This window comes from Pituophis catenifer, unplaced genomic scaffold (assembly GCF_029215685.1).
Source record: "Pituophis catenifer annectens isolate HBS135680 unplaced genomic scaffold, rPitCat1.0.hap2 SCAF_11, whole genome shotgun sequence".
Lineage (NCBI taxonomy): Eukaryota > Metazoa > Chordata > Lepidosauria > Squamata > Colubridae > Pituophis > Pituophis catenifer.
The window spans coordinates 8,924,667-8,951,289 of NW_027256891.1; the positions used below are offsets into that span (position 1 = coordinate 8,924,667).

At 40.7% G+C, this 26,623-nt stretch overlaps 1 protein-coding gene across 1 annotated transcript in view; it reads left to right on the forward strand.

Annotated features, from left to right (window-relative positions):
* The first annotated feature begins 2,946 nt into the window (after positions 1-2,946).
* The window catches only part of ACSL4 (acyl-CoA synthetase long chain family member 4), a 56,299-nt gene continuing 32,622 nt past the window's right edge, over positions 2,947-26,623 (forward strand). The window contains exon 1 of the mRNA XM_070951708.1: positions 2,947-3,030. The gene's annotated coding sequence lies outside the window, so the exon portion shown is untranslated. The remainder of the gene's footprint in view (positions 3,031-26,623) is intronic.

Here is a 26,623-nt window from a genome sequence, read left to right on the forward strand (position 1 = left end):
CCGAAGACACCAGCCTGAAGATGACGAATGAGAGTTCGTCGAAACGTTACCAAGAAACCTCCAATTTTACACGGGAGAAAACCCGAATAACCAAAGACCTACATACAAACACCTGCGAAAACCTCAGAATACACACACACACACACACACACACACACACACACACGTGACAGTAAATACCGAGGGGTCCTTGGTGCTCTCTGGGCTTGGTTTTTTTTCTTACAGACGTTTCATTACCCAAACTAGATAACTTCATCAGTGCTAGTCTGATGATGATCATCATCAAGACTAGCTTTGATGACATTACCTAGTTTGGGTAATGAAACATCTGCAAGAAAACCACCAAGCTCAGAGAGCACCAAGGACCCCACATTTCAAACCTGAGCCACAAATATTCCTCTTTATTGGCACTGTAAATATGACTTACTTCTGAGTAGATTTGCATATGAATATATCTGAGATGCTTACAAAGAAGACTGGTCTGGGAAACCATAATCATGCAGGCCAAAATTACTTTTATGATAAAGATACAGTAAGAGAATCTTGCAAGTCTGAATGCGTTTCCCCACTTTCTCCCTCCCCTCTCTCTTTATTTTCATGAGAATTAGTGAGGAACTTTGTCTGAAAGGCAATTTCTTAGGTTACAGTTCTTCCCAGACTCAAGTTTCTTTTATCTGATTGTTGCCTTGGTAACGGCTCTTCCTCTTGTTTTTCCTTCCCTCATTCACAATATCATCAAACTGTAATCCTAAAAAAAAATTGCATTTTATTTATTTATTAACAAAATGTATATAGCTGCCTTCGAATTGAAATTAACTTCCAGGAGAGACTGTAAAAGTCCCTTTCTCTGACATGCATTCCACAGACTGGTGCTCATGAGGGAAGAGCTTTTGCAATATTAATGTCCATCAAGACAAATGTTATTATGAATGTTGTAGTGAATGTCGGAAAGATGAAACATTCAGATGTGGATGTGGAAAGCCATGGACAATTTCTGGAATATCCAAAGGTGTACAAATATATAAACATTTAACTGAAAAATTATTCTGCCTGTCATCAAGCATATTTGAGATCATCAGCCCACTCTGCAATAGTTTATATTTTAGCTAGTCAATTTTTGCAGTAATTAAGTAATAAAATGACAATATCTCACTGTAATTGAATTGTGCCTATCGTATGTGTGTGTTGCATATGTGTGTATGTTTGTATATGTATACACACACACATCCAGATAGATAGAGTTATTGCTTTATTGTGGTCAGAGACCAAATTAAAATAGACAAAGAAAGGGAGCATATTTTACAAATATGGATAGATCGTGGGACAGTACACCATCTACTGCCTCAAATACAATCCGTACTGTCAATGCTGGTGATCCTCTGCCGTCAGGGTTACCCATCTCTTTTCCTGTTTTTTTCCAGCCACAACTGTAGCAAAAATTTTTTGCCATCTTTAGAGTTATATTGGGGTCTGCATCCTAGAGTAGGAAATAAAGGCTGAACATATCAGGTGAACCAGGGAATCTCTGGGAAATAGGAGAAATGAGTCTTGATCTTATATCCCGGTAGTGGGGACACAGGAATGTAATATGGAACAGGGATTCCGTCACATGTACAATGGATGGATTTTAACCCCCCACACACACACAAAGCCTACTGTCGAGGACATTCGAGGGGATCACATTAAATCGTGCCTTCATAAATGCGAGCCTCCAGATAGATAGATAGATAGACAGACAGACAGACAGTCGGCTGTTACGCAGCTCCACTCACAGCTGATTCAACCGAACTCAGAACGGACAGACATTTCCAACGTGAAAAGAAACAGCTCCGGAATTGCTACTATAGAAGAAGCTATACATTCTAAAAAGAAATACATTCTTTTCTTTTTTTTCTTTCCCAGAGGACTGCCCGATCGCCTCATCGGATCATTACGACTCGCGCCACCATTCTTCGGGGCTTGATTGGAGATTGCCAAGCGATCCACGCAAGGGAGGATCAGCATCCCCGGAAGGTGGGCGGGTGATGCAAGGCTACCGAATAGGGCTAGGCGAAGGACGGGGGTGGGTGGGTGGCTTCTGCGAAGAGAAGCGAGAGGGGGTTTGGGGGGGGCTGAGGCGAGGACGAGTCGGATGCCATCCAGCCCTGGTGATGTGTCCTGGGCATGCCATCCACGGCTGGATTTAGATGGAAAGAGGCCCTAGGCTATTCCACTTATGAGGCCCTTTCACCTATAGTGAAAGTGTAATTTTAATTTTGCTAACAATTTGAATGTAGGCCCCTCTTGATCTTGAGGCCCTAGGCTGAAGCCTAGTTAGCCTATAGGAAAATCCGGCCCTGATGCCACCCTTTTCCCGTTCTCCTGACTGGGGAGGAAGCGGGTTGGAAAAGGGTTGGGTTTTCAAGCAGCAGCAGCAGCAGCAGCGGCGGCGGCGGCAGCATCCCCAGTGGCAGTCCCTCCAAAGCGAGCCCGGATCTCCCTGCTGGGCCAACCCCGGGAAGGGCTTTGGGGCGGGTGGCAAAGGATTGCACGGGGTGGGGGCGATTGCAAGACGACGCATTTGGCCCATTTAAGGAGGATTGCCTAAGGAGGATGCTGCAATGGGCCCTCATCATCGCCTCCCTCCCCCTCCTTGAGATGCAACAGCCGGTCTTCCCCAGCCAAGGTCTCCCCCGGCAAGTTCTCTAGCAGCCCAGGAAAAGCAGCGCGGGAAACCGGCTCCCCGCTTCTCTGCCATCCCCCCCCCCTCCCCGCTGCAACCTTGACTCTTTGACGTTTGCAAGCCGGCTCTTGGCTCGTCCCGCCCCTTTCTCCTCGCAGAGGTCTCAGGGAACGTCCGTCACGCGAGCCCCGCGGCGATTGGCTCCGCCCCCCGGCCAGGTCCCGCCTCGCGCGCGCTGCCTTCCTCGCGCGCCCTCGCTCAGCCATTTTAAACGGCGCGAGGCGGCGCCGGTGGCGGGTGAGGAAAGGTTGCGTCGCTGGCCGCTCGGAGAGCAGCTCGAACCGCGCGGGACACCGTTTCCCTTCACGGTGAGTCCGGGCTAAAGGCGGAGGGCGGGCAGGCAGGCTGGCGACGGGGGAGCGGCGCGCGCCGGTTTCGTCTCTTCCGCCCTCGCCGCTTCTCCCGTGGTCGTCGGGATGGGGCAGCCGGCGCTGGTCCCCGCGTCCGCGTCGGTCGGGCAAAGGCGGACCCGGCTGGCTGGTCTCCCTGCCACGTGCAAGCGGCAGCAAGATGGAGCTTTCCTTCCCTTGGGCTTCGGGGCATCGAGCCCAGTGGGGCTGCGGGGGTGGCTGGAGGCCTTTCCGGGAAGGGCTGCCTCCTTTCCCACCTCCAGCTTCCCCGGAACCGGCTCCTTTCCGGAAAGCTGATTCACGGGTGATGCTGGGTCCTCGAGTGGGTGCCCGTGGGAAATCGGCTTTTCCCCGGGCAACGGGAGGAATTTGGCCAGGAGCCCGAGACGTGGTTAATCTTTATAATGGACTGGTGACCCATCTCGTTTTCAGCAGAAATAGGGAGATTCCTCTCTCTCTTATTTAGTATATGGCAGATGCACCGAGATGGGCGCGGATGTACCTACAGGTGTCAGCCTCTATTTTTCCTACCTGTAGAGGCTCTGATCTCTCTAGAAATACAGGCAGAGACCGTACAGGTGCAAATACCTACAGAGGTAACAGCACAGGATGTAAATTGCCACGCAAAGATGGTATTTGCATGGGCAGTGATACATGTGTGTGCGTGCGTGTGTGTATGTATGTATGTATATCAAATTTATATTTTGCTGATAAAGAAATAATGTAATTTTAGTTTAAAAATTATAACTCTTTTATAGGTTTAACTTTTTTTTACTCTGCTGATGCTGCCTTTCATCAGCATCATGAGACGGACAGCCATATGAATTTGACAACTTAAATAAATAATGAGGATTAGTGAAATATTGAACTGGCTGCATTGTTAGTAATATCTGCTCTTCTCCCAATATTTGTTTATTTTTGGTCTTTTGTCATTTTAAAGCCATTACTAATACTAATAATTGTTTTGTAAATATGGTTTTTATCTTGATTGTACGTGCCCAGAGTCACTTATTTATGAAATAAGCAGACATATAGATTTGACAAATGTGTATGTGTGTGTATATATATAGAAAGAGAGAGGGAGGGAGAGAGAGATGCCTTGTTAATTTAAAATATATATATTTTATAGATGGCTTTTAACCCCTTTAACACTAAAAGAAGCAAATGCTGAAACAAATTCCATAGTTTGATGAACTGAAAGGCACAGACTGATGTTCATCCATCTCCTAAGAGTACAGTTCAGCCAGATCAGGAGTGGTTCTACTTACCTTTACTACCTGTTTGCACAGGCTGCATGCACACTCTTCTGTGCATATGCAGCAGGGTGGATTTGATTTAAATCGAGTTGATTTAAATTGTGATTTAAATCACTAGTAAAAAGGCTTGATTTAAATCAACTCGATTTAAATCGTAATTTTTAAAGAGCAACTGTCATCTCTGCTACTCCTTTGACCCACTGTTGACTCATCGATAGTCCCAGTGTTGCAGAATATACAGCCTCATGCTACATAACTAAGCTCCATTTCATGCTGAATAAACTAAATTATTTATGTATCTTAAATAGAAAACTATCTTACGATAGATTTTTACCCCAAAAGTTTTTTATTAAAATAAATTCGATAAAAATCAAAAAAATCCGATTTAAATTAAAAAAAATCTGATTTTTTTTTTAAATCATTGATTTTTATCCACCCTGATATGCAAAAGCATTCTGATGACATTGGGGTCAGTGGGTGGAGCCTCCCTCCGGTTTTACTACCGGTTCTATAGAACCGGTCCGAAGCGGGGGCAACCCACCACTGACCCAGATGCAGAAAGGCAGGGAGTTTGACTGTTTCCTGAGGAAAGAAACTTTTGAAAATTAAATGCTTCCTAAATCAGGTACAGATGTTGGATCTGTTGCTGATGAAGTCTATTGCTTTGCTGGCGGAGAACCCCTCCCTCATAAAGGGTTTCCAGAGAGCTCAAATCTGTGCCAATCTTGGATAATTTTCTCTCATTGCAGTATCTGAGAGGAATCTGAACCTACTCTTTAAGGTTAGAACCTACCAGGATTTTTGTAGAACTTTTGATAAGATGTGACTTTGTAGAACTTGTTCCTGTTTCCTATCACAGTGAACCTTTAAGAGAGCAATTTCAAAAGGGATGAGGTATTTGCAGGATTTCTTAACCTTGACCACTTGATGATGGGTGGACTTCAGCTTCAGGAATTTCCCACATCATCTAGTTACCAAGGTTGAGCAGTTGACTTACTGCAACAGAAATGTTTAAAAAGATACTGTGGTAATTTAAACTGCTAATTCATCCTGGCATAATTTCCAGAATGTGCTATCATGTTAATATCCTGACATATCAAAATATATCTGATCATTTTGAGGGGACGGAAAGTTTCAAATGTTGCCATTCCATGTATATTTTTATTTAGAATACTGTAGTAGTTTTACAAAATGGAGAGGGTTTTGTTCCTGCAGTTCTTCCCTTTGCATGCTTATTTGAAGATAAAGCCCCATGTTGCAGCCAAGTCATTGACATAGTAATCTACTTTATAAAATAGATTTTGCACTTAGAATTTTGGCAGTATTTAAACAGATGGTTTATGGCTGGTACATTTAGTCTGACAATAATCTTACTTATCTGACAATAATCTTACTAAGAAAAAGATACCAAAAAGTACAATACAATACAGGACATGAAGGGAATAAATAGATTTGTTCTTCTGTCTTGCAATTGAAAGGCTGGGGGAAAAAACAAGTTTTCTGTTCCAATAGGGCATATACTTATAGCAACAGTACAGGTAGTCCTTGACTTACAACAGTTCATTTAGTGACCGTTCGAAGTTACAACGGCATTGAAAAAAGTGAGTTCTGACCGTTTTTCACACAATCATTGCAATCACATGATAACGTGATCAAAATACAGATGCTTTACAACTGGTTTATACTTATGACCGTTGCTGTGTCCCAAGGTCATATAATCATGTGACCCTTTTTTTTTTTTTTTAATTTGATTTATATGCCGCCCTTCTCCGAAGACTCAGGGCGGCTTACAATGTGCTCAGCAATAGCACATTTTGACAAAATCAGTGGGGGAGCCAGATTCACTTAGCAATCGAGTTACTAACTTATCAATTGTAGTGATACACTTAACAACTGTGGCAAGAAAGGTCGTAAAATGGGGCAAAATTCACTTAACAAATGTCATACTTAACAACAGAAATTTTGTTCGTAAGTTGAGGACTACCTGTATAGTGTACTTAAATGTCCAAGAGAAAACTATTGTGTTAGAGTTATGTTTTATTATTTGTTTTTGTTTTGGTTATTTTATGTCTCATCACTTGAGGTTTTCTTTTAACTAAGGAAACTTAACAGCTGAGCAGATGCCTACTTAGAAAGAAAGCCTGGCTGGTTCAGTGGCACCTGGTCCCAGTGGATGGTCATGGAATCACCTGGGCTTGTCTTGAAGGACCCTCATTTTTGTGTGTACATTGACCTGGGAGTAAGCCCCATTAAGCCAAGTAGCTTTATTTTCAGATCAATACATAAAGCCATTTGTTGTTCTTACATTTTAATAATCTATTCAGGTTTTATTATGGCTTTGAGGAGGGAAAACAAATATATGCTACCTTCGTAGCAATATGGCTGATTGAGTATTCAGTGACTAAAATAAACTCCTCCCTGTTCTTGAAAGGGCTCTTAGATTATTTGATAATGAAGTTAAAAAAAAACAATGATAGGAATGTTCAATTAGAAAACAATGGTGGGAAACAAGAAATGAAACAAATGTACAGACGAAGAATCCAATGCCATCTCTAAAGATGTGAAAACTGGAGGGAGGCCAATTCTTTGAGAGGAAAATGACAAGAAAAGCAAGAGAAATAAAGGAAGGCAATCCTTAACTCATGATTGGTCACTTAGCAACCGTGTGAAGTTACAACAGACCCCCCCCTCCAAAAGCTATTTATGACCCCATTTCAAACTTATAGTCATTTGTCCTTATGACTGACTACAAAGAAGCTGCAATAGACCCCTGCTTATCTCCCCCATATTCCCCACCTCAGGTCCCCGCAGCCTGGGGCCTGCTTTCACCCCTCACCAGGTTTGCTTAACCCCACTGGGGGGTTCATTAAGCAAGGCAATCATGTCTCCTCACTTAATAATTGTCACAACTTGTGACCATAATGAGCATGCTCCATTAATACTTGTAATTCAAAGACTACCTGTACTGTAGGAATAGAAGATGATTGATAGTCTCAGAGAAAATTCATGAGAGCATCAGTAGCAAGGACCAGTGTAGGCATCATGTAATGAGCAAAGCTGGAGTAGGGATTGCATTCTAGCTGTTGGGGATGCCTATGTTGCTCCTCCAGGATTGGTGCTGGTATTTCTAGATCTGGCACCAGCTGCTTTTCCAGATGATTTACTGATGCAGTAGCTGAGTGAATAATATGCAAAATCATATTGTTACAAGCAATGTATTCTTGTCAGTATGAAGAATACGAGCAGATGAAACTGAGCTATTTTCTTTGTGAGATAGAGGAATGACAGTACTATGGAAAATAGAATTTGATTGGGAAATCTTGCCTATTGCTTGTGCTTTAGATATGGCATGAAGCATGCAAATCAGGACTATTTTTATCTTAGACCTCATTCATCAATTACCGTGCCCTGCTGTAAGTGTTATTTTTCCTTATTTTCCTGGACCTTATTCAGTTGCTTACATTTTCTTCCATACATTGAGGCAGGGTCTTAATTAGATTCCATATTAGACCCCGCCCCCCCCCCCCCAATGAGCTGAACTGGACTTCTATTTTTTCATTCCTAGGATCTCAAGGGGGATGAACCCATTCTTTGTCATCCTTAGAGATAGTCACATCTGTCTCAATTCAGATGAGCTGGCCCCCTCGTGTCCTCAGTTGCTCACGGCACAATCTCTTCCTTTTCACTCCCCCTTCCTAGACGCAATTCGGGAGGCTGGGCTCCCGGATGTGGCCTGATGCTGATGTAACAAGCTGGGGAAAAAAAAAGACCTGGAAAGTGTGATTCACTTCTTAGGAGAATCCAAGGTTGTATATTCCATCTTGTCAATTAGGATAAGAAAGAACACTGCAGATTTAACAAGTGGGAGGAGCTTTCTTTCTCCAAGGATAAAAGAACATCCTATTTTTACCTTTCATTGGAAACCAATAGATTCAAGTGGCATTTTTGCATCTGACAATATAAAATTTCAGTTTATATACGTGCTGTATTTTGGAAAAGTGGATAGCAACACAGTAGTTTAGTTTGTGCCAGCATGTTATTAAATATACTATCTTATCTCTTGCATTACTAATGAACAGTGTGTGGTTTTTGTTTTTATTCCTAATCTTAGTCATATTACCTTTAAGAAGCATCATCAAAAGATTATTAAAGGTGTCTTGCAATATAAAGGTAGGTGATTGAACATGTTTTTGCAATAAGCATGGTCTCCTTAAGCCAAGCTTTATTCTTGGAGATAATTTGGAGATGATTATATAATTTTCATAATAACCATATGTGCTTTTTTCTGGCTTTTGAGTGAGCTATACGATGGGGGGGGGGGGGGGTCCTGTCCAAGCAACAGATCTCATTGTTCTTAGCTTTTGGGGAGATTCATCAAATTTGGATACATGTTGCTATCTAGCATGACATGAGCAGCTTGGTGGCCTAGTGGTGAAGTGCTCGCCTACCACTCAAAAGGTTGAGAGTTCAATCCTAGGTAGCTGCTGATGTTTCTTAAGGTGCAAAGAAGCTGCAACTTCCATGTGGTGTCAGAAAGGGCATCCGGCCAGTAAATGGTCAGCTCCATCCAGATGCCCCACTTTACCCTAAATTAAGAGATCACAGGGTTGTAAAAAAGAGGGTTTTTTTACAAACTAGAGTTTCTATCTAGTATGACATGTCTTGGAACATAGGAATTAATTGCTTTAAAAAATGCTGTACTGTATGGTACTTATAGGAGTTGGTTCTCTGATAAAAATTGGAGCACCCAATATGTAAAGAAACTATAGCTCTTGCTTTGTCTACATGGCCTACAACAGTGGTTCTCAACCTTCCTAATGCTGCGACCCTTTAATACAGTTCCTCATGTTGTGGTGACTCCCAACCATAAAATTATTCCTAAACCCATTGAAAATATGTGTTTTCCGATGGTCTGAGGCGACCCCTGTGAAAGGGTCATTCGACCCCCAAAGGGGTCCCGACCCACAGGTTGAGAACCACTGGTCTACAAGGTCCCTTCCAACTCTGTTAATCTTATCTTATCAGAGGAGAGGTGTGTTTACACTTCGGTGCATCATAAGGATATAAAGAAAAGGTTGAAAAAATCTCAGTCCTAATATACACATAGATACACTAGTTATACATTGAAAATAACTTACTTGCAAGAATTCTTGTATCATTTACAGCTTTTATCTTTGACAGTAATATGGTTTTGATAATGTGTAAAACTGGGCATAATACAGCAGCTAATTATGGAGGGGAACATTCTTTTTTAGAGAACATACAGACTGTAAGCCTTAATTCTTTAAAAAATCGCTGTTCTCTAAACCATTTTCCAAAACATACATAGTTTATCTCAGGATGTTGTTTCCTGTTTTGCTAGATTTTTATGTAAAATAAATTTGAGTATCAGATCCTGTAGGCAAGCTAAACTAACAATACCATTATCCTTCTCTTGTTAAATAGCTGAGGTGATTTGCTTCTGGCTTGTTCTCAGTAGCCTTAACTGGTTTTGTAACAATTCTGCTCTGTGTGAGTTGACAGATTACTCCTGTTTTTCCCTAGGACATGTTGAACCTATTAATGGGAAACATGGAAATATTCAAATGTTCTATGTTCAGGTCCTTTTGTTTCCTCTGTTGATTAATATTTTTTTTTTACTCTGTGTTTGACGGGCAGAGGACTTTGCACAACTGTTTTTCAGAAACATTTTTATTGAACAGGATTAAGCAGCAGGTAAATATTTGGTTGAGTTAGGGTTGCATTCGTGTTTAAGAAAAGATTGCAACCTTTTCAACTCTGGGGCATTACTTTTTAGAAAGTATTGCATGAATTGAAATATGTGGAGAACGGGCCAGAAGTTTGTATAGATGTTCTCCACATTAACATTCTAACTTTGGTAAATAATAATAAAAACATTAAAGCAATAACAGAACCATTAATCAGTACAACTAAAACAGGAAAAAACAAAGCCATAAACTTTTGGGTATATTTATAATAGTCATCAACTACTCTTACAGATCAAAAGCATAGGTCTTAGAGAGTTGTCAGCTGCAATTGAGCTCTTGAGAGAAAAAAAAAACCTTAATCCAGGATGTTCTTAAAGAGATGGATCTGTCTTCTTTCACCATACTCTTGATCCAAGTTTCCTCTGACTCTACTGCCATGATTGTGTTACAGCACATCATATCAAAAGTTCATTGGGGCCGCGGCATGCTACCAGGCTGGCCTGTTTGGAACTGGGCTGTGGAAGTGAGTGAGAATGCATGCGTGCCGCTCCTGTGGAACCACCCCCACCCTCCCACCCCGGCCCTCAAAGCTGGAAATGTTGAAGAACTCTGCATTAAGCCATGAGTCTCAAAAGGCAAGCTTGCCCTCAAATACTGAAGCTGAGCAGGTAGTCCTTGAGTTACAATTACAATTGAGGCAAAAATTTATATTGCTAAGTGAAACATTTGTTAAGTGAGTTTTATACCATTTAACCACTTTTCTTGCCACAGTTGTTAAGTGAATCATTGTGTTAAGTGCAACAAAGATGATTAGGGGACTGGAGGCTAAAACGTATGAAAAACGGTTACAGGAACGGGACATGTCTAGTCTAGTGAAACGAAGGACCAGGGGAGACATGATAGCAGTCTTCCAATATTTGAGGGGCTACCACAGAGAGAAAAGGGGTCAAGCTATTTTCCAAGGAACCCGAAGGCCAGACAAAGAATAATGGATGGAAACTGATTAAGGAGAGATTCAACCTAGAAATTAGGAGAAATTTTCTGACAATGAGGAACAATCAAGCAATGGAACAGAAGTTGCCTTTGGAAGTTGTGGGAGCTTCATCACTGGAAGCTTTCAAGAAGAGACTGGACAGTCATCTGTCAGAAATGGTGCAGAGTCTCCTGCTTGGGCATGGGGTGGGGATTGGGCTAGATGACCTGTTTGTTAAGTGAATCTGGCTTCCCCATTGACTTTTGTCAGAAGGTTGCAAAAAGGGATCATATATATGAACCAGTTGACAACCATGGTTGTGTGAAAAACATTTTTTTCAGTGCGGCTGTAACTTTGAATAGTTACTGAATTGAAGTGGTGTAAGCAGGGTGGATAAATCAATGATTTTCTAAAAATAAAAAAATAGGATTTTTAAATTTTAAATTGGATTTTTTTATTTTTATCAAATATATTTTAATAAAATACTTTTGGAGTAAAAATCTGTCTAAAGATAGTTTTCTATTTAAGATACATTAATAATTTAGTTTCAGCATGAAATGGAGCTTAGTTAGGTAGCATGAACTGTATATTCTGCAATATTTACATTTTTGTAAACTCATTCAATGAATCCAAGCTCTGCAAGCTGAGATAACATGCACTGCATTGATGCATTCACACAACTTCACAGTAACCATGAGATAAATCATAAAACAAAGTTCAGGAATATTCCTTTATCCCATTGTTTTGCAAATCTATCTACACGACAAACTGTAAAATTGTTTGAAGAGAAATGCATCTGTACCACCAGGTTCTAAATGTGAGGAGGAAGGGGAAGCAGTAAAAATGAAAGTGAAACCTTCTAAAGCTTATAAATATAATATTAAAGAGCCCCTGTCATTTCAGATCCATCATGGCAGCGCCTGTTAGCGGGCATCCACTTGCCTGCTGCCTGTCATGTCCCTCACCTTGTTGTGTCACTGCCGCATCACCAGCTGTCCCATTAAAGTGAATGGGACTGTCAGTGAGTCAACAGCGGGTCAGAGGAGGAGCCACTGTGGGACAGAGATGACAGTTGCTCTTTAAAAATTATGACTTCAATCGAGTTGATTTAAATCAAGCCTTTTTACTAGTGATTTGAATCATGATTTCAGTCATGATTTAAATCAAATCCACCCTGGTTGTAAGTTGAGGACCACCTGTACTCAAAGCTACTAAGACCAGTTATGTTTATACCAGTTTCTTCAGGGAAAATATGGAACCAGTTTGGGAACAGACTTTCTGTGCAGTTCCCACATCCAAACATCACTTAAGAATAAGATTTTAGCAGATTTGTAAATAAAGTTATTAAACCAATTTGAGCTAATTGTGTTAATGACTTACGGAGCACAGATGCAATCTGTATTTAAGTTATAATGAATTGGAGGCAAAATTCCAAACTCTGGTTATGCCAGCTGAAGAACTATTGCAGGAATCTGCGTGGTTAAAAAATCTTAAGAGAACAGTTATAAGGCAGGTCTTCCCTTTTTAAATGCATGTTAGTGTTTTTGCGTATGTTGCTCTGTTGATGTAATTCTACCTTTGCCTCCTTCAGTGGTGACACACTGATGCATTGTTGCACTGTCACACTTGTTTTGGCAGCCTGGCTCCTCCAATCGCCCTGCAGAGAGAGCATCCTTTCCCCCAGGTTTGGCCCATGATGCAAGAAGCTTATGAAGTTGCTGGAATAAACTACTTGGTTGTCAGCTGTTAAGGAGCTGTCTTAGGTTTATAATTATAGTGATAAATGAATTCATCTTTTTTAAAGGATTTCTTTCCCTCCATGATGATGTATATTTTCAAATATGGGGATGTTTTCATTGTGTATTAGTATACAGTTCTTTTTTTCTTATCAATTGGTTTTTATCTAATGACTGTCACTGTTTTATAACATTTTGTAAACAATTATAGAATTATAATTAATAAACCCTTTTAGAAATATTTAAAAAACACCTGAGGGCTCTTGGTCCTTGCATCAGTTCCATCATATTACAGCATTAAATTATGATAATAAAAAAAACCCTCATATACCCATCATTTTAAATGGCAGTGACAATTTTCTGTTATAAGCATTTATCCTAATTTCTAACCTATTTGTACAGTTTTTTGGTAATAAGAGGAAAGACTGCTTCCTACAGCGTTCAAAAGTTGGTATGACAGTTTCACTTTCAAAGTATTTTTTTTAACGCCAAATGGATTCTTTATTGTAACTTTCTAAATGGGACAAATATTTTGTATCGTCAAAGTAGAACAGAAAGAGAACAGAAAGAAACTTTGAGGCAATTGATACAATTAAAAAAACACAGAAGGCTAATTCTGAAAGAGAGAAAGGATGGCAACTTGATTTCTTTGATTTTTTTTTTTACTGCTATAATAAAGCAAAATGTTATAATGTGAACTGGAATGAACATAGATCAGTTCCTGGGAACATCAGAAAAATAATAAGCTGTTTTATTAAAAATGTGTCATGTGAGAAGATTGCCAGAATTTATCAGAAGAAATAGGAATTAAACCCAAGGGCATGAAATTGTTGTGCAATCTTACTGAGATTGGGCTGGCAGAAACACCTTTAGGGTCTATTATAAGGTGGTTTTAGACATGTCTTGGCAATATGAAACCAATCAGAACTGGAAGAAAAAGTACCTAACGGATTATTAGCATAGAAATTAAAGGTTAATCATAGCAAACACAACAATAATGCTGTGTATGTGAACAGGTGGCCCTGGGGTAAAGCAATACTTTAAACAGTTTAAAAAGGTCCCTTGCCACTGGTTTAAACCATATGAGAATTCTGATCAAATATTGTTTGGGACATGTTCATGTTATCTTGACTCTGCCTTCCAGCCTTTTAGGAAAGGCAAAGCATTCTGCCTTTAGTTAAAGGATGCTTTTAACAATTACAGGTAGTTTATTTATTTTATTTATATACCGCCCTTCTCCCGAAGGACTCAGGGCAGTGAACAGCCATAATAAAACAATGTACAAAATAGAATTTAAAAGCAGATTAAAATAATTAAATCATAGGCCGAATTTAAAACTCTCATTTAAAACCAATTTTTAAAACCCCATTAAAACCAAATTAAAATCATTTATCCCATCAGAGCGGCTTGCTGGAATAACGGTCTTCACTGCACAACGGAAGGCACGGAGGTTGGGGATCCTTCGTATGTCCGGGGGCAATTCATTCCAGAGGGCAGGGGCCCCCACAGAGAAGGCTCTCCCCCTGGGGGTCGCCAGTCTACATTGTTTGGCTGACGGCACCCTGAGGAGGCCCTCTCTGTGTGAGCGTACTGGTCGGTGGGAGGCAATCGGTGGCAGAATGTGGTCTTGTAGATCAGTGGTCCCCAACCCCCGGTCCGCGGACCGGTGCCGGGCCGTGGAGTACCTGGCACCGGGCCGCGCAGCGGCCGGGGGACATGAACGCTGCAGCGCAAAGGCTCCTGGGCCGTGCGCAAAAGCTCCTGGGCCGTGCGCAAAAGCTCCTGGGCCGTGCGCAAAGGCTCCTGGGCCGTGCGCAAAAGCTCCTGGGCCGTGCGCAAAAGCTCCTGGGCCGTGCGCAAAAGCTCCTGGGCCGTGCGCAAAGGCTCCTGGGCCGTGCGCAAAGGCTCCAGGGAAGAGAGCCCCGCGCAGGTACGCACGTGTGGCCCAAAGCCCCCACCCCTGCGCGCGCTCAGCGGGCCACGGTAAAATTATCAAAGGCTGATTGGTCCGCGGCGATAAAAAGGTTGGGGACCACTCTTGTAGATAGTCAGGTCCTAAGCCATGGAGCGCTTTAAAGGTGGTAACCGACATCTTGAAGCGCACCCGGAAGACCACCGGGAGCCAGTGCAGCTTGCGCAAGAGAGGTGTTACATGGGAGCGATGGGTCGCCCCCATTATTACTTGCGCGGCCGCATTCTGGACCAGTTGGAGCCTCCAGGTGCTCCTCAAGGGGAGCCCCATGTAGAGAGCGTTACAATAGTCCAGACGGGAGGTGATGAGGGCGTGAGTGACTGTGCACAAGGCATCCCGATCCAGAAAGGGGCGCAACTGGGAAATCAGGCGAACCTGATAAAAAGCCCCCCTGGCCACAGCCATCATATGATCATCCAAAGACAGCCGTGAGTCCAGGAGGATGCCCAAGTTGCAAGCCCTCTCTGAGGGGGGTAAGATCTCATCCCCAATAGTCAGCGATGGTGTAAGCTAGCTATATCAGGACGCCGGAAACCACAGCCACTCAGTCTTGAAGGGGTTGAGTCTGAGCCTGTTCCTCCCCCTCCAGATCCGCACGGCCTCCAGGCAACGGAACATCACGCCAAGGGCATCATTGGGGTGGCCTGGGGTTGAAATGTACAACTGCGTGTCATCGGCATACAGTTGACACTTCACCCCAAAGCCATGGATGATCTCGCCCAGCGGCTTCACATAAATGTTAAACAGGAGGGGCGAGAGAACCAATCCCTGCGGCACTCCACAAGTGAGGGACCTTGAGGTCGACCTCTGCCCTCCCGTCAACACAGACTGCGTACGGTCAGAGAGGAAGAAGGAGTACCACGGTAAAACGGTGCCCCCCACTCCCAACCCCTCTAGCTGCGCAGCATGATACCATGATCGATGGTATCAAAAGCCGCCGAGAGGTCTAGGAGGACCAAGACAGAGGAGGAACCCCTGTCCTGAGCCCTCCAGAGATCATCAACCAATGCGATCAATGCCGTTTCCATGCTGTAACCCGCCCTGAAGCCCGACTGGCACGGATCTAGATAGACAGCTTCATCCAGGAATCGAGGAAGTTGCCTCGCCACCACACTCTCGACAACCTTCGCCGCGAAGCGAAGGTTGGAGACAGGACAATAATTAGCTAAAACAGCCGGGTCCAGGGAAGGCTTCTTGAGGAGGGGCCTCACCACCGCCTCTTTCAGTTCTTGACTGATGACCACAAATGAGCTCAAAATTTCTGTTGTTAGGTGAGACATTTGTTAAGTGAGTTTTGCCCCATTTTACGATATTTCTTGCCACAGTTATTAAGTGAATCACTATAGTTGTTAAGTTAGTAACAGGGTTGTTAAGTGAATCTGGCTTCCCCATTAATTTTGCATGTCAGAAGATCGCAAAAGGGGATCAAATGACCTTGGGACATAGCAATGGCCATAAGTATGAACCAGTTATCAGGTATCTGAATTTTGATCACATGATCATGGGGATACTACAAAGGTAAGTGTGAAAAATGGTCATAAGTCACTTTTTTTCAGTGCCGTTGTAACTTTGGACTAAATGAACTGTTATAAGTTGAGAACTACCTGTATAATAATGGTTGGACACATGGACATAACTGATTAATGGATCAGAGCTCTTAAAAGGGTCAGAACAAATGCACCAGTAGCATACAGCACATCTATAAATGGTAGATTTGGTGGAGTATTTTGAATAGAAGCATGTAGATATCTGTATGTTTCCTGTATACTGTTGGAAGACATATCTTTCTGGGTTCAGTTCCAAGTGGGGAAAAAGACACTGGAAACATGGAGACTGCTTGGAAAGATGGTTTAATGGTGGACAGGATCACATGGTTTGAATTCCTGAGCAGAAAAGACCAAGATGCTGAGCGTGCCTTGGTTTTATGCCTTCTCTAGGCTCTGGACTTCCTGGGGCAGAGGAAGAGTATCCTGATTGGTTGTCAGACACCCAGGGGGTGGGGGTTTTAGCTAGCCTTGCTGGCTGATGTAATCTTCCCAGGTGCCATGTGGTGAGTTTCGGTTGCTGATGGGTCCTATTGTGTTGCAGATGATAATCCATTGACAAAAGTGGGGGGAATGAGTGAACTTGGCTGAGGCCTTAATGGCCCATGGCACAAAGGTGGGGGGAGGCAGAAAGCTGCTTTGTCTTTAAAAGATGTTTCTCCATTTCTCATCCAGGGAAATATAATATTCTACCTTTTTAAATATTTCCTAAAATATTTCATTCTTCTAGGAGAGGTGTGGGTGCTAACTTCCTACAATACCATGGCATTGAGTCCATTGTGTAGTTTTACCATGAGATTCAAGAAAGTGGACTTGTTTTGTAGATAAATTGACATTCAGAATCATGTAAGTTGTTGAGGTCCTTATTGAATTGGTGAGAGATTCATACTTCATGGTTTATTTCTCTTTAAAAAGGCACAGTATTCCCTGTGCCAAACATTATCATATTTGCTCTATTTAGTACTTAGTTACATTTCCAGGATTAAAGTCCCCATGTCTGTCTTTTCTTTAACTCCCAGACCCCCTTGCTACATGAGCAATTCACCCTTACATTGGAAGTGAAGGAAAGAGGAGTGGTTACAAGGAGGGGGGCATGAGATTTACGTTTTATTCTTAGGCTTGCAATGACTCACAGGTCATTTGTCTTCAGGGCATACGGAGTAGAAAACCAAGGCGCAGGGGAACTCAAAAAGTTTTTATGGTTTTGCCGAGAAGGTTGGTCAAAGCCCATTCTGATTCAGCCATTGAGATTTGGGGTTATCCTGTTCTTTGAGCAATTATTTCCTAAAGCATCTCAAATCAATTAAAAACCAAGGACCAAGTTTGTGCTTCATTTAGACATGAACAATATGTACATGAGCCTGTTGGAAGAAACATCCTTCTAGGTTCTGCTCCAAGTGGGGAAAACAGACACTGGAAACATGGAGACTGCTTGGAAAGATGGTTTAATGGTGGACAGGATCACATAGCTTGAGTTCCTGAACAGAAAAGGGGAGATACAGTAAATCCTTGGGTTTTTATGCTCTCTCTGGCTCTGCATTTCTTGGGGCCCCAAAAGAGTATCCTGATTGGTTGTCAGACTCCCAGGGGGTGGGGGCCTTGCTGGCTGATGGTCACATGTGCTTCCCAGGTCACATGTGGTGAGTTTCTGCTGCTATTGTGTAGAGGGCTAATCCCATTTTTGGCAATTCCTACTATGGCTCTGCCTGAAGGAGGCAGATCTTTGTTATGTAGAATAGACTGGCCCAGGCCTTAATGGCCCATTGACAAAGGGTGGGGGGCAGGAAGGTGGGAGCTGCTTTGTCTGTAAAATATGCTTCTCATATTTCTCATCCAGGGAAATATAATATTCTGCCTTTTTCATATTTCCTAAAATATTTCACTCTTCCAGGAAAGGGGTGGGTGCTAACTTCCTACAAGCCAGAGTTCACCATCAAGTCTCAAGATCATTCTGGATTACTTAAAACCCAGATTGTCTGTCTGTTTATCTGTCTATCCATTCATGCACACAAACACACAAATGTATTTCTCTTATGAAAACACAATTTTAGCAGAACAATTAAACAGCAACTTTGTTATTATCCCAAGCCCTTTACTTTTTCCTCTTATTTTTGAAAAGGATGGACTTTGCATCTTCTCACTGGCTGGACTTCCTTTCAGCCTCCAGATAGGGATAAAAAGAGTGATTTTGCTAGCCTTTGTTTATCAAGATTGACACTTAGGGCTCCTGATTGTCATTTACCTAAATCACCCCAAAGTTTACCCATCCCCACAGTATAAAATGCTTAGGAAATTCTGTTTAGGAGCAATTGGCTCCTGGAACATAACAGAATAATGCTATCTGGTATATATTGCCTAACTAGTCTTTCTAAATATTCCTTTCAACTGTTATATCATTCTTATAGCAACATCTGTTACAGATTTTGCAGACAGAATATTATCCAGAATCACTTACATTGATAGTTTTTAATTTTAATTTCAATTTATTCTTTAAAAACGTTTCCTTCATATTAATGTTTCCTCAATAGGTTAACAGTACAATTTGCCTTTGTATATTTATTTGGAAGAAAAGCTCCCTGGGTGGAAAAACTATATATGATTGCAGTTTTAATTTGTGTGTGTCATGCCATATATTATTAAATACCAGTGAGAAACTGTTCTTCTTTCACCCTAATAGGTATTGTTGAACTGCATTTTGAAACAAGTTGACACAAAGAGCTGGAAACTTAGATCTTAAAACAAATACACTTTTGTGAGTTGCAGTGTGCTTGTGAGCAGTGGGAGTTGATCTTTGCTTCATCCCTGCAAAATATACCGTGTGTGAACCATCCCATTAGTGAGCAACTGGGGCTGTCTTGTTCCAAGGTTCAGCAGAAGTGGCTTGTTGGAAGGAAAGGACGGGTGAATGGGTCAAAGAGAGAAGGCACCAGGGGCAGGTGAGTGGGCCAGTGGGAAATGTCTAACTGTGACCTAGAATCATAGAATCACAGGGCTGTAAGGGACCTTGAAGGTCTTCCAGTTCAACCCTCTGCCCAAGGCAGGAGACCTTATATCATCTCGGACAAATGGTTGTCTACTCTTTTCCTGGAAATCTCTACCCACAACTCAAAGGCAAGCTGTTCATTGATTAACTCTTCTCACTGTCAGGAAATTTCTCTTTAGTTCCAGGTTGGCTCTCTCTTTGATGAGTTTCCCCCTGTTGCTTCACGTGTTGCTGCCCTCAGGTGCTATGGAGAGTAATTTGACCCCTTCTTCCATGCGACAGCCCCTCAAATATTGGAAGGTGGCTATCATGTCACTCCTGAGCCTTTTCTTTGTTAAACTAAACATACCTACTGTATTTTTCGTCTAAGCAATTTTGCCTCGTTACAGCAAACAGCCTGCTTTACTTTGAATTTCCTTTTCAGCATAGCTTGATTAGCACAAGGAAAAAAAAATCTGCTCCAGCAATTTACTTCTTTGCAGCAAGCAGCAGAGCCTGCGCTAGCAAATCAGCTGAGAGTTGGGAGGCTGGTCCAATCAACTTATGCTAATTAGGCTGTGCTGAAGCTGGAAGGAGCTATTTTTTTTCTTGCTGTTTGCTTGCAAGGAGGTAAACTGCTGCCAGGCAGAGGCCAAAGGGTGGGGGCCAGTGGGTGAGCGGGGCTACAGTCGATGTATAAGACGCACCTAAATTTTCATCCCCTTTTAGGGGGGAAAAAGGTGTGTCTTATACTCCGAAAAATACGGTAGTTCCCTTAAACATTCATCATACGATTTAGCCTCCAGACCTTTTAGCATCTCTCTTGTTCTTCCCTGTCACTTTCTAGAGTCTCAGCATCTTTTTTTTATCTTGGTGACCAGGTGACTACACAAGTGTGGCCTCACCATTGCAGTATAGAGCAGTACTATAACCAGTACCTAATATAGTTTAGCGCTGAGAAAGAAAAGAACATGCAGGATGTGGGACTGAGAGCTGCTTTGTGGGGCAGGGGGAGAAGGAGCATCGTACTTGCCCTCTCTGGGTTTTGTTTTCTCCAAATCCAACAACAACAGAAATGTTCTGGGTTTCTCCTCAACCATGGCTGGCCCAAAAATGGTTTGTAAAATTTCCTCTTGGTTCAAAGCAGAGGATTTTTCTCTGTGTCATGTGTATCTCTTCTCCTTAATTTGTTGATGTCAGTTTTGCCAATGTGCATGGGCTGGTTCTCACAACATTGGGGTGTTCAGATTTGCACTGTGGGTGATTTGCCTTTCTCAGGGAATTGTCTGCATCACACAAAATCTTGGCCAAGAATTCCCAAATCTCCAAAACGTGAATGATTTTAATCTTCCTGCCACAAAGTTTATCTAATTTTTGTGCAGCCAAAAGAGGAACAATGAGCAAGGCAGGTTTTCCTGGTACAACTTCTTTGCCTGTGGAAGTTTGATAAGGTTTTTAAAAATGGTGACTCCCAGGAAATCCTACTTCCCATCTTTTCTCTCCCCCCACCTCGAATAATTTCAATAAAAACAATTCCCATGCTTTTTCATCATTGGCTATACGCTGGGCTTACATGGTGTTCTGCCTTCAAACATCTTTAGGCTCCTAGATTGGGAAAGAAAAGTTGGAAATTGATAATGGCACTTCTTCATTTAGATCTTGTTCCATCCCCATGATATTTAAGAATTGTACCAATCTCTTAATTGAGTTGCTTAGTGTTGCTCTCCTTCAGGTTATCCCTGTGCATGGTCCTTTGTTGTGTGAACATCTGTGCACTCGAAGAAAGGCAGGATAAGTTGTGTATTTTTTCCCCTTATGTTCAGTTTTTTTTTTCTTTTATGTCAGGCTCTTTAACTCATTAATGCTACATTTTCTGTTTTTAATTGTTGATTTTGGATTGATTCCACTCAATTGCAGTTGTAATTCTATTAAGAACAGACCTATTGCTAATTTATGATCATATCTTGTAGTAATCTTTGGACTACCTAGTTAAATGCCAAAATCCAAGCCAGTCTTAACATGCAGGCGCTTTTAGCATCTCATCCAAAGAGCAGAAGAGGCTTATTCAAATGGTGGTTCTATGAAACCGCTGACTCCTTTCCCCTCAAAGAAGCAGGTTTTGAAACTCCTCCACTTTCAGAACCGTGGTGCCATCTCACCTGATGTGGAAACTGCTTCAGAAAAAAAAATGGTCTGATTATTTTAAGGTCGCATAACTGGTTTTGCAGTTTGTGTTCCCAGCACACATTTTTAACTGAAATGTGCAATTATGTACTGCACAGGGGGGAGGGTGCAAATGCAAAGAGTAAATTGAGAAATGGTGGTGCAATCTGCATTAGATGCTTTCTCGATTCATCCAAGTCAGTTTCCAGCCAGATGTGGTTGTGTACTGTTAATGAGCAACAGCGAAGCCCCAATATTGTGGACCCTCTGACGTGAGAAGTAAAGGCGGATCTCTCTGGATGGAATAGAGACCTCAGTTCCACTCTCAGAAATTTTATTTTGTACTATCGCACATCATTTGATTATTTGATTGTGTATAGCACAGCCGCATTTCCATCTGAGTAATTTGCTTACTCATTTCCTCAGCTTGAAAGATAGCACATTGCTAAGACATGAGCGTGCAGATGGAAGCATATCATAAGCATATTGCCGGTGAACAAGTATCTAAAATTACTAGGAACAGCAGTGGGCTAAAGAAATCTACATACAGCCTATTTTGAGTAGTTTTAATGATATTGCAGCTGGATCATTTAAAAGAATACTATTAATCCAAGGTTAGGGATTTTTTTCTCAATACACAAAAATGTATTTTTTTTTCCTGCGTTAACTTGAACCTATCTTGAGTAGGTTCACCTTGTTCACCATCCTGGATTGTTTTCAAAAAGGCAGAGATGCTATTTTTTGATCCTTCGGTAACAACTAAACATGTATTCTGTTCTTCTGTGATTTTTGGCATTCCTGATTTCTCTATGTACTGTTTTATTTTATCTTCCTCTATTTTCCCCTGATTATATAGATTCGCATAAAATTTCTTAATAATATCTTTTTTGGCCTCTTTACTATGTTGAATTTCTCCTTTATCATCTTTCAATTGGTATATCATTCTTTTTTTCTGTTCTTTTTTCAGTTTATAGGCTAGCCATCTGCCCGTTTTATTTGCGTGCTCAAAATAGTTTTGTTTCGCCATTTTTATTTTTTGGGCTAGTTCTATTTGGTTTATCAAATTCAATTTATGCTTAATCATTTCCCATTCTTCTTTTATTGTTTTGTTCTGGGGCTTTTCCTGGAGTTTTTGTTCTATTTGTTTTAGGTCTTTCTCTAATTTATCTAATTGTTTTTTCTTCTCTTTATTCTTTTTCCTCGTATATGCTATTACTAGGCCCCTTATATATGCTTTTAAAGTATCCCATGTGTTTTGTAAAGAGGTTTCCTCTATTTTATTTATCTGAAAGAATATTTTTACTTCCTTTTCTAACATCAAATTAAATTCTTTTTCTTTACATAATCTTTGGTTCATTGTCCATCTCTTACGTCTTCTTTCCCCTTTCCAGTTTATGAATAGTGGATTGTGGTCTGCCCATTGGTTTGTGCCTATCTCAATTTTTTCTACTTCTGTTTTGATACTTGGGGTCATCCATGCCATGTCCAATCTTGACCAGGAGTTATGCGGATGGGAGTAAAAGGTGTATTGGGCCTCTTCTTCATGTGTTTCCCTCCATACGTCTGCCAAGTTTAGTTCTTCAGCCATAGTAAAGAATTCTTTTGGAAGTATTTCTTTTTTCTTTTGTTTTTTTTTCCCAGTTTTATAGTCTTTCTTTGCATTTACTATTGCATTATAATCCCCTATTACACAAATATCATCATATTCTAATTCTGCTAATTTTATATGTAGGTCTTTAAAAAAAACCTGTAGTTTTTGGTTAGGTGCATAAATCCCTACAATTAACATTTTCCTTTTTCCTATTTCTAATTCAACCATCACCACTCTACCTTGCTCATCGGTATAAACTAGTTTAGATTGTATTTTTTCTTTTACGTAAATCACTACTCCTTTTTTCTTTTTTGGGGCCAGAGATAAATATAATTTTCCTAATTTGGGGTTTTCTAGGATTTTTTGATAATCTTTTTGAATGTGTACTTCTTGCAGACATATTACATCTGCTTCTAATTTTCGTAATTTTGTGAAAATTTGATTCCTTTTCTTTGGGGCATTTAAGCCATTAATGTTTACCGAAAAGAGTTTGATCTGTTCATCCATTGCCTATTATATCTGTTTTTTGGTGTTTCTTGTTTCCATCCGTTCTCTAGGTTTTGCACCTTCTCTCTGTTCTCTCTCTTTTTCTTGCCTCTGTCTTATTTCTTTTTCTTCCTTTGTTTCTGTTGGTTCTTCTTCTTGACTTTTACTATCTGTTTCCTCCTTACTTTCCTGTTCTACTTCTAGTCTAAAATGTGTGTTATGAAATTCTCTTGCCTTTTCTAGAGTATCTATTTTATATCTTTTGTCTTCCCACGTAATTAAGATCCCCTCTATTGGCAACCATCTATACATTATCTTGTATTTGATCAGTAGTTGTGTTAAAAACTGATATTGTTGTCGTAGATTTCTTACTCTTCGGGGTATCTGTTTTAAAATTATAATTTCTTTTCCATTATAGATCACCGTTTCTTCTCTAGATTTCTTATAGGCTTCATCTCGGATTGATTTTTTTAAAAATTTAACATGGACTTCTCTCGCCAATCTGTGTCTTCTTATATAATTTGTTTGTACACGATAAGTTTCTTCCAATTGTCCTTTTATTTCTTCTGGCTCTTTTTGTATCATTCCTGCAATAATCTCCACCATCTTTCCTTCTAAGTCCTCATTTTTTTCTTCTGGGACATTTTGAAAACGCAAGAAGTATGAGGCCTTTTCCATTTCGAGCATGGCCAAGGAATCTGACATTTCTTTGTTTAGTTGTAGGGTTTTTTGTTCCATTGCTTCTACTTTTAATTCCACATGATCTATTTTTGTTTCCGTTTTCCTAATTCTCTGTTCATTTTCTGCTATAGAATTTTGAATGCCCCCAATTTTATCTTTCATGGTCTTAATATCTTCCTTAACTTCTCCTAATTCATTTCTGATCTCTGCATGGAACGTTCTCATTTCTTCCTGATTTTCAGCTATTTTTTCTTGTGTTTGAAGCAGTGTTTCCTGGATCTTTTGAAACATATCTTGTATTACATTAGGTGCCATTTCCAGTTTTTCTTTTTCTTTTTCTTTCCCCATCATGCTATCTATTGTTTTTTGTTGTGAGGGGGAAGGGGTCATTACTAACGTACTAGTTGTAGGTTTTTTCCCTGTCTTTGTTATGGTGGATGTTGTAGACATTTTTAATATTCGTGTAAAGCTTTCCAACCTTAACATCAATTATTAAGTTATTCCTTAATATCTCTTTTCCCCTCCAAATACTACTTATACACCACACAGCTTATATATAGTTATATTATATTATATTGCCAGTTATCCCAATTAAGCAATTAATTCTTGTTCACAGTATAAATCTATTTACTTATCAATCAGGATTTTAATTTAGTTTTCTTAATTTTCTAATTAGCAATCTTTTCAGTTACCCCCTTTTTCAATCAGTCTATCTCAGAGATATATAAAAATCAGTCTTTCGCTTTAACAATAATTCCTTGTCTAACTACAATTCCACAATACAATTTATAGCTATAAAAATATTGTCAACTTATATATTTCTTTCAAATATTAAACTTTTTAACTAATTAAACATTTCAAAATTAATAATTCACTTAATTTTTATTTTCTTTAGTCCTTATTGTCTTCTTGCTTTACCTCTCTCAGTCTGTTCTTTCACAATCATGAAAAACGCAATCTGTGTCGTCTCAGTCTTTTTTTTTAATTTCTTCTCCCAGTCATCGGATCTCTGCATTCAATTTTCAAATCTTTTTTTTTTTAAACTTGAGTTCTTATTATCCAAAGTTATTTGTAAATCCAGAGTTCGAAATCCCGACAGATCTTCTGTATCCGTGAAATTCACCACTTAGTCCGGTATTTCAGTCTCTGTATTCGGTTTCCAATGTTTGGGGTTTGAATCAGTTATAATTCCCAAGATCAAACAGCTTGTCTCTATATCCACAAAGTCCACAGGCTGCTCCCTTTGATCAGCTGTAAAGGTCCGCAGTCAGACCGCTTCGAGCGCTATTTCTCCTTTTCTTATATTTGCTTAGTCATTCTATGGGATTCTCTCTTCCGCGCTATAATTATTCCCCCTTTTTTCCTTCTCCTCTTGTATCGCCGCTGTTGTAACTCACTTGTCTTTCTCTGATTCGCTCGCGCGTCCCATTTGCCGTCTCTGTTGTAGGTGATCTATCTGACAGTCACTCGGATTTGCTTCCACTTTTTGCTTCGATCTAGGCGGGCGCCATCCCTCCTGTCCGCCGATAAGGCCGACTTCTTCTCCACCAATTTAAGAGGTTGATCGCTCGACCTCCCTGATGACAGCGCAACACCAGGGGGCTTCGCGAATTCCTCTTTCGTTTCCCGATCCCTCCAAGTTCGGGAATGCCCCTAAAGAGCAATTAATGAGGAAATTTGGGTTTCAGAGACGGAGCCTCCGTTTCCTCACCCATTCGTGATGACGTCACCGCCGGAAGTCCAATAACCAAATTAGAACTAGATGAAGTACTGAAAAAGCAAAAAAACAATAAAACACCGGGTCCTGACGGGCTACCGGTAGAAATATATAAAACAATGCAAGAAGTATTGGGAGAGAATATGTTGCGATTATATAATGAAGCTATGGAGAAAGCCAAGATACCAAATTCATGGACAGAAGCCATAATAACAATCATTCCAAAAGAAGACACAGATCTCCAGTTAATACAAAACTATAGACCTATTTCATTATTGAATGCCGATTACAAAATATTTGCAGCAATCTTGGCAGAAAGAATTAAATTAGTATTAAATACATATATACACCCAGACCAAAATGGATTTCTGCCGGGACGCCAAATAAAGAACAACATGAGAATAATACTTAATGCTTTAGAATACTATGAATCACACCCGGAGAAGCAGGCAGTGTTGGTTTTTCTTGACGCCCAAAAGGCCTTCGATAACCAAAATTGGAAATTTATGATTGAACAACTACAAAATATGCAAATTGGGGAAAAATTTGGGAAAATTATAGCAGAAATCTATACCAAGCAATCAGCAAGGATAATTATGAATGATGATATAACAGACAAATTTAATATAACAAAAGGAGTTAGACAAGGCTGTCCACTTTCCCCCTTACTATATATTCTATCATTGGAAACCCTGTTGAAAAAAATTAGAGAAGATCAAGGAATTGAAGGTTTAAGGATTAATAGAGAAGAATACAAAGTTC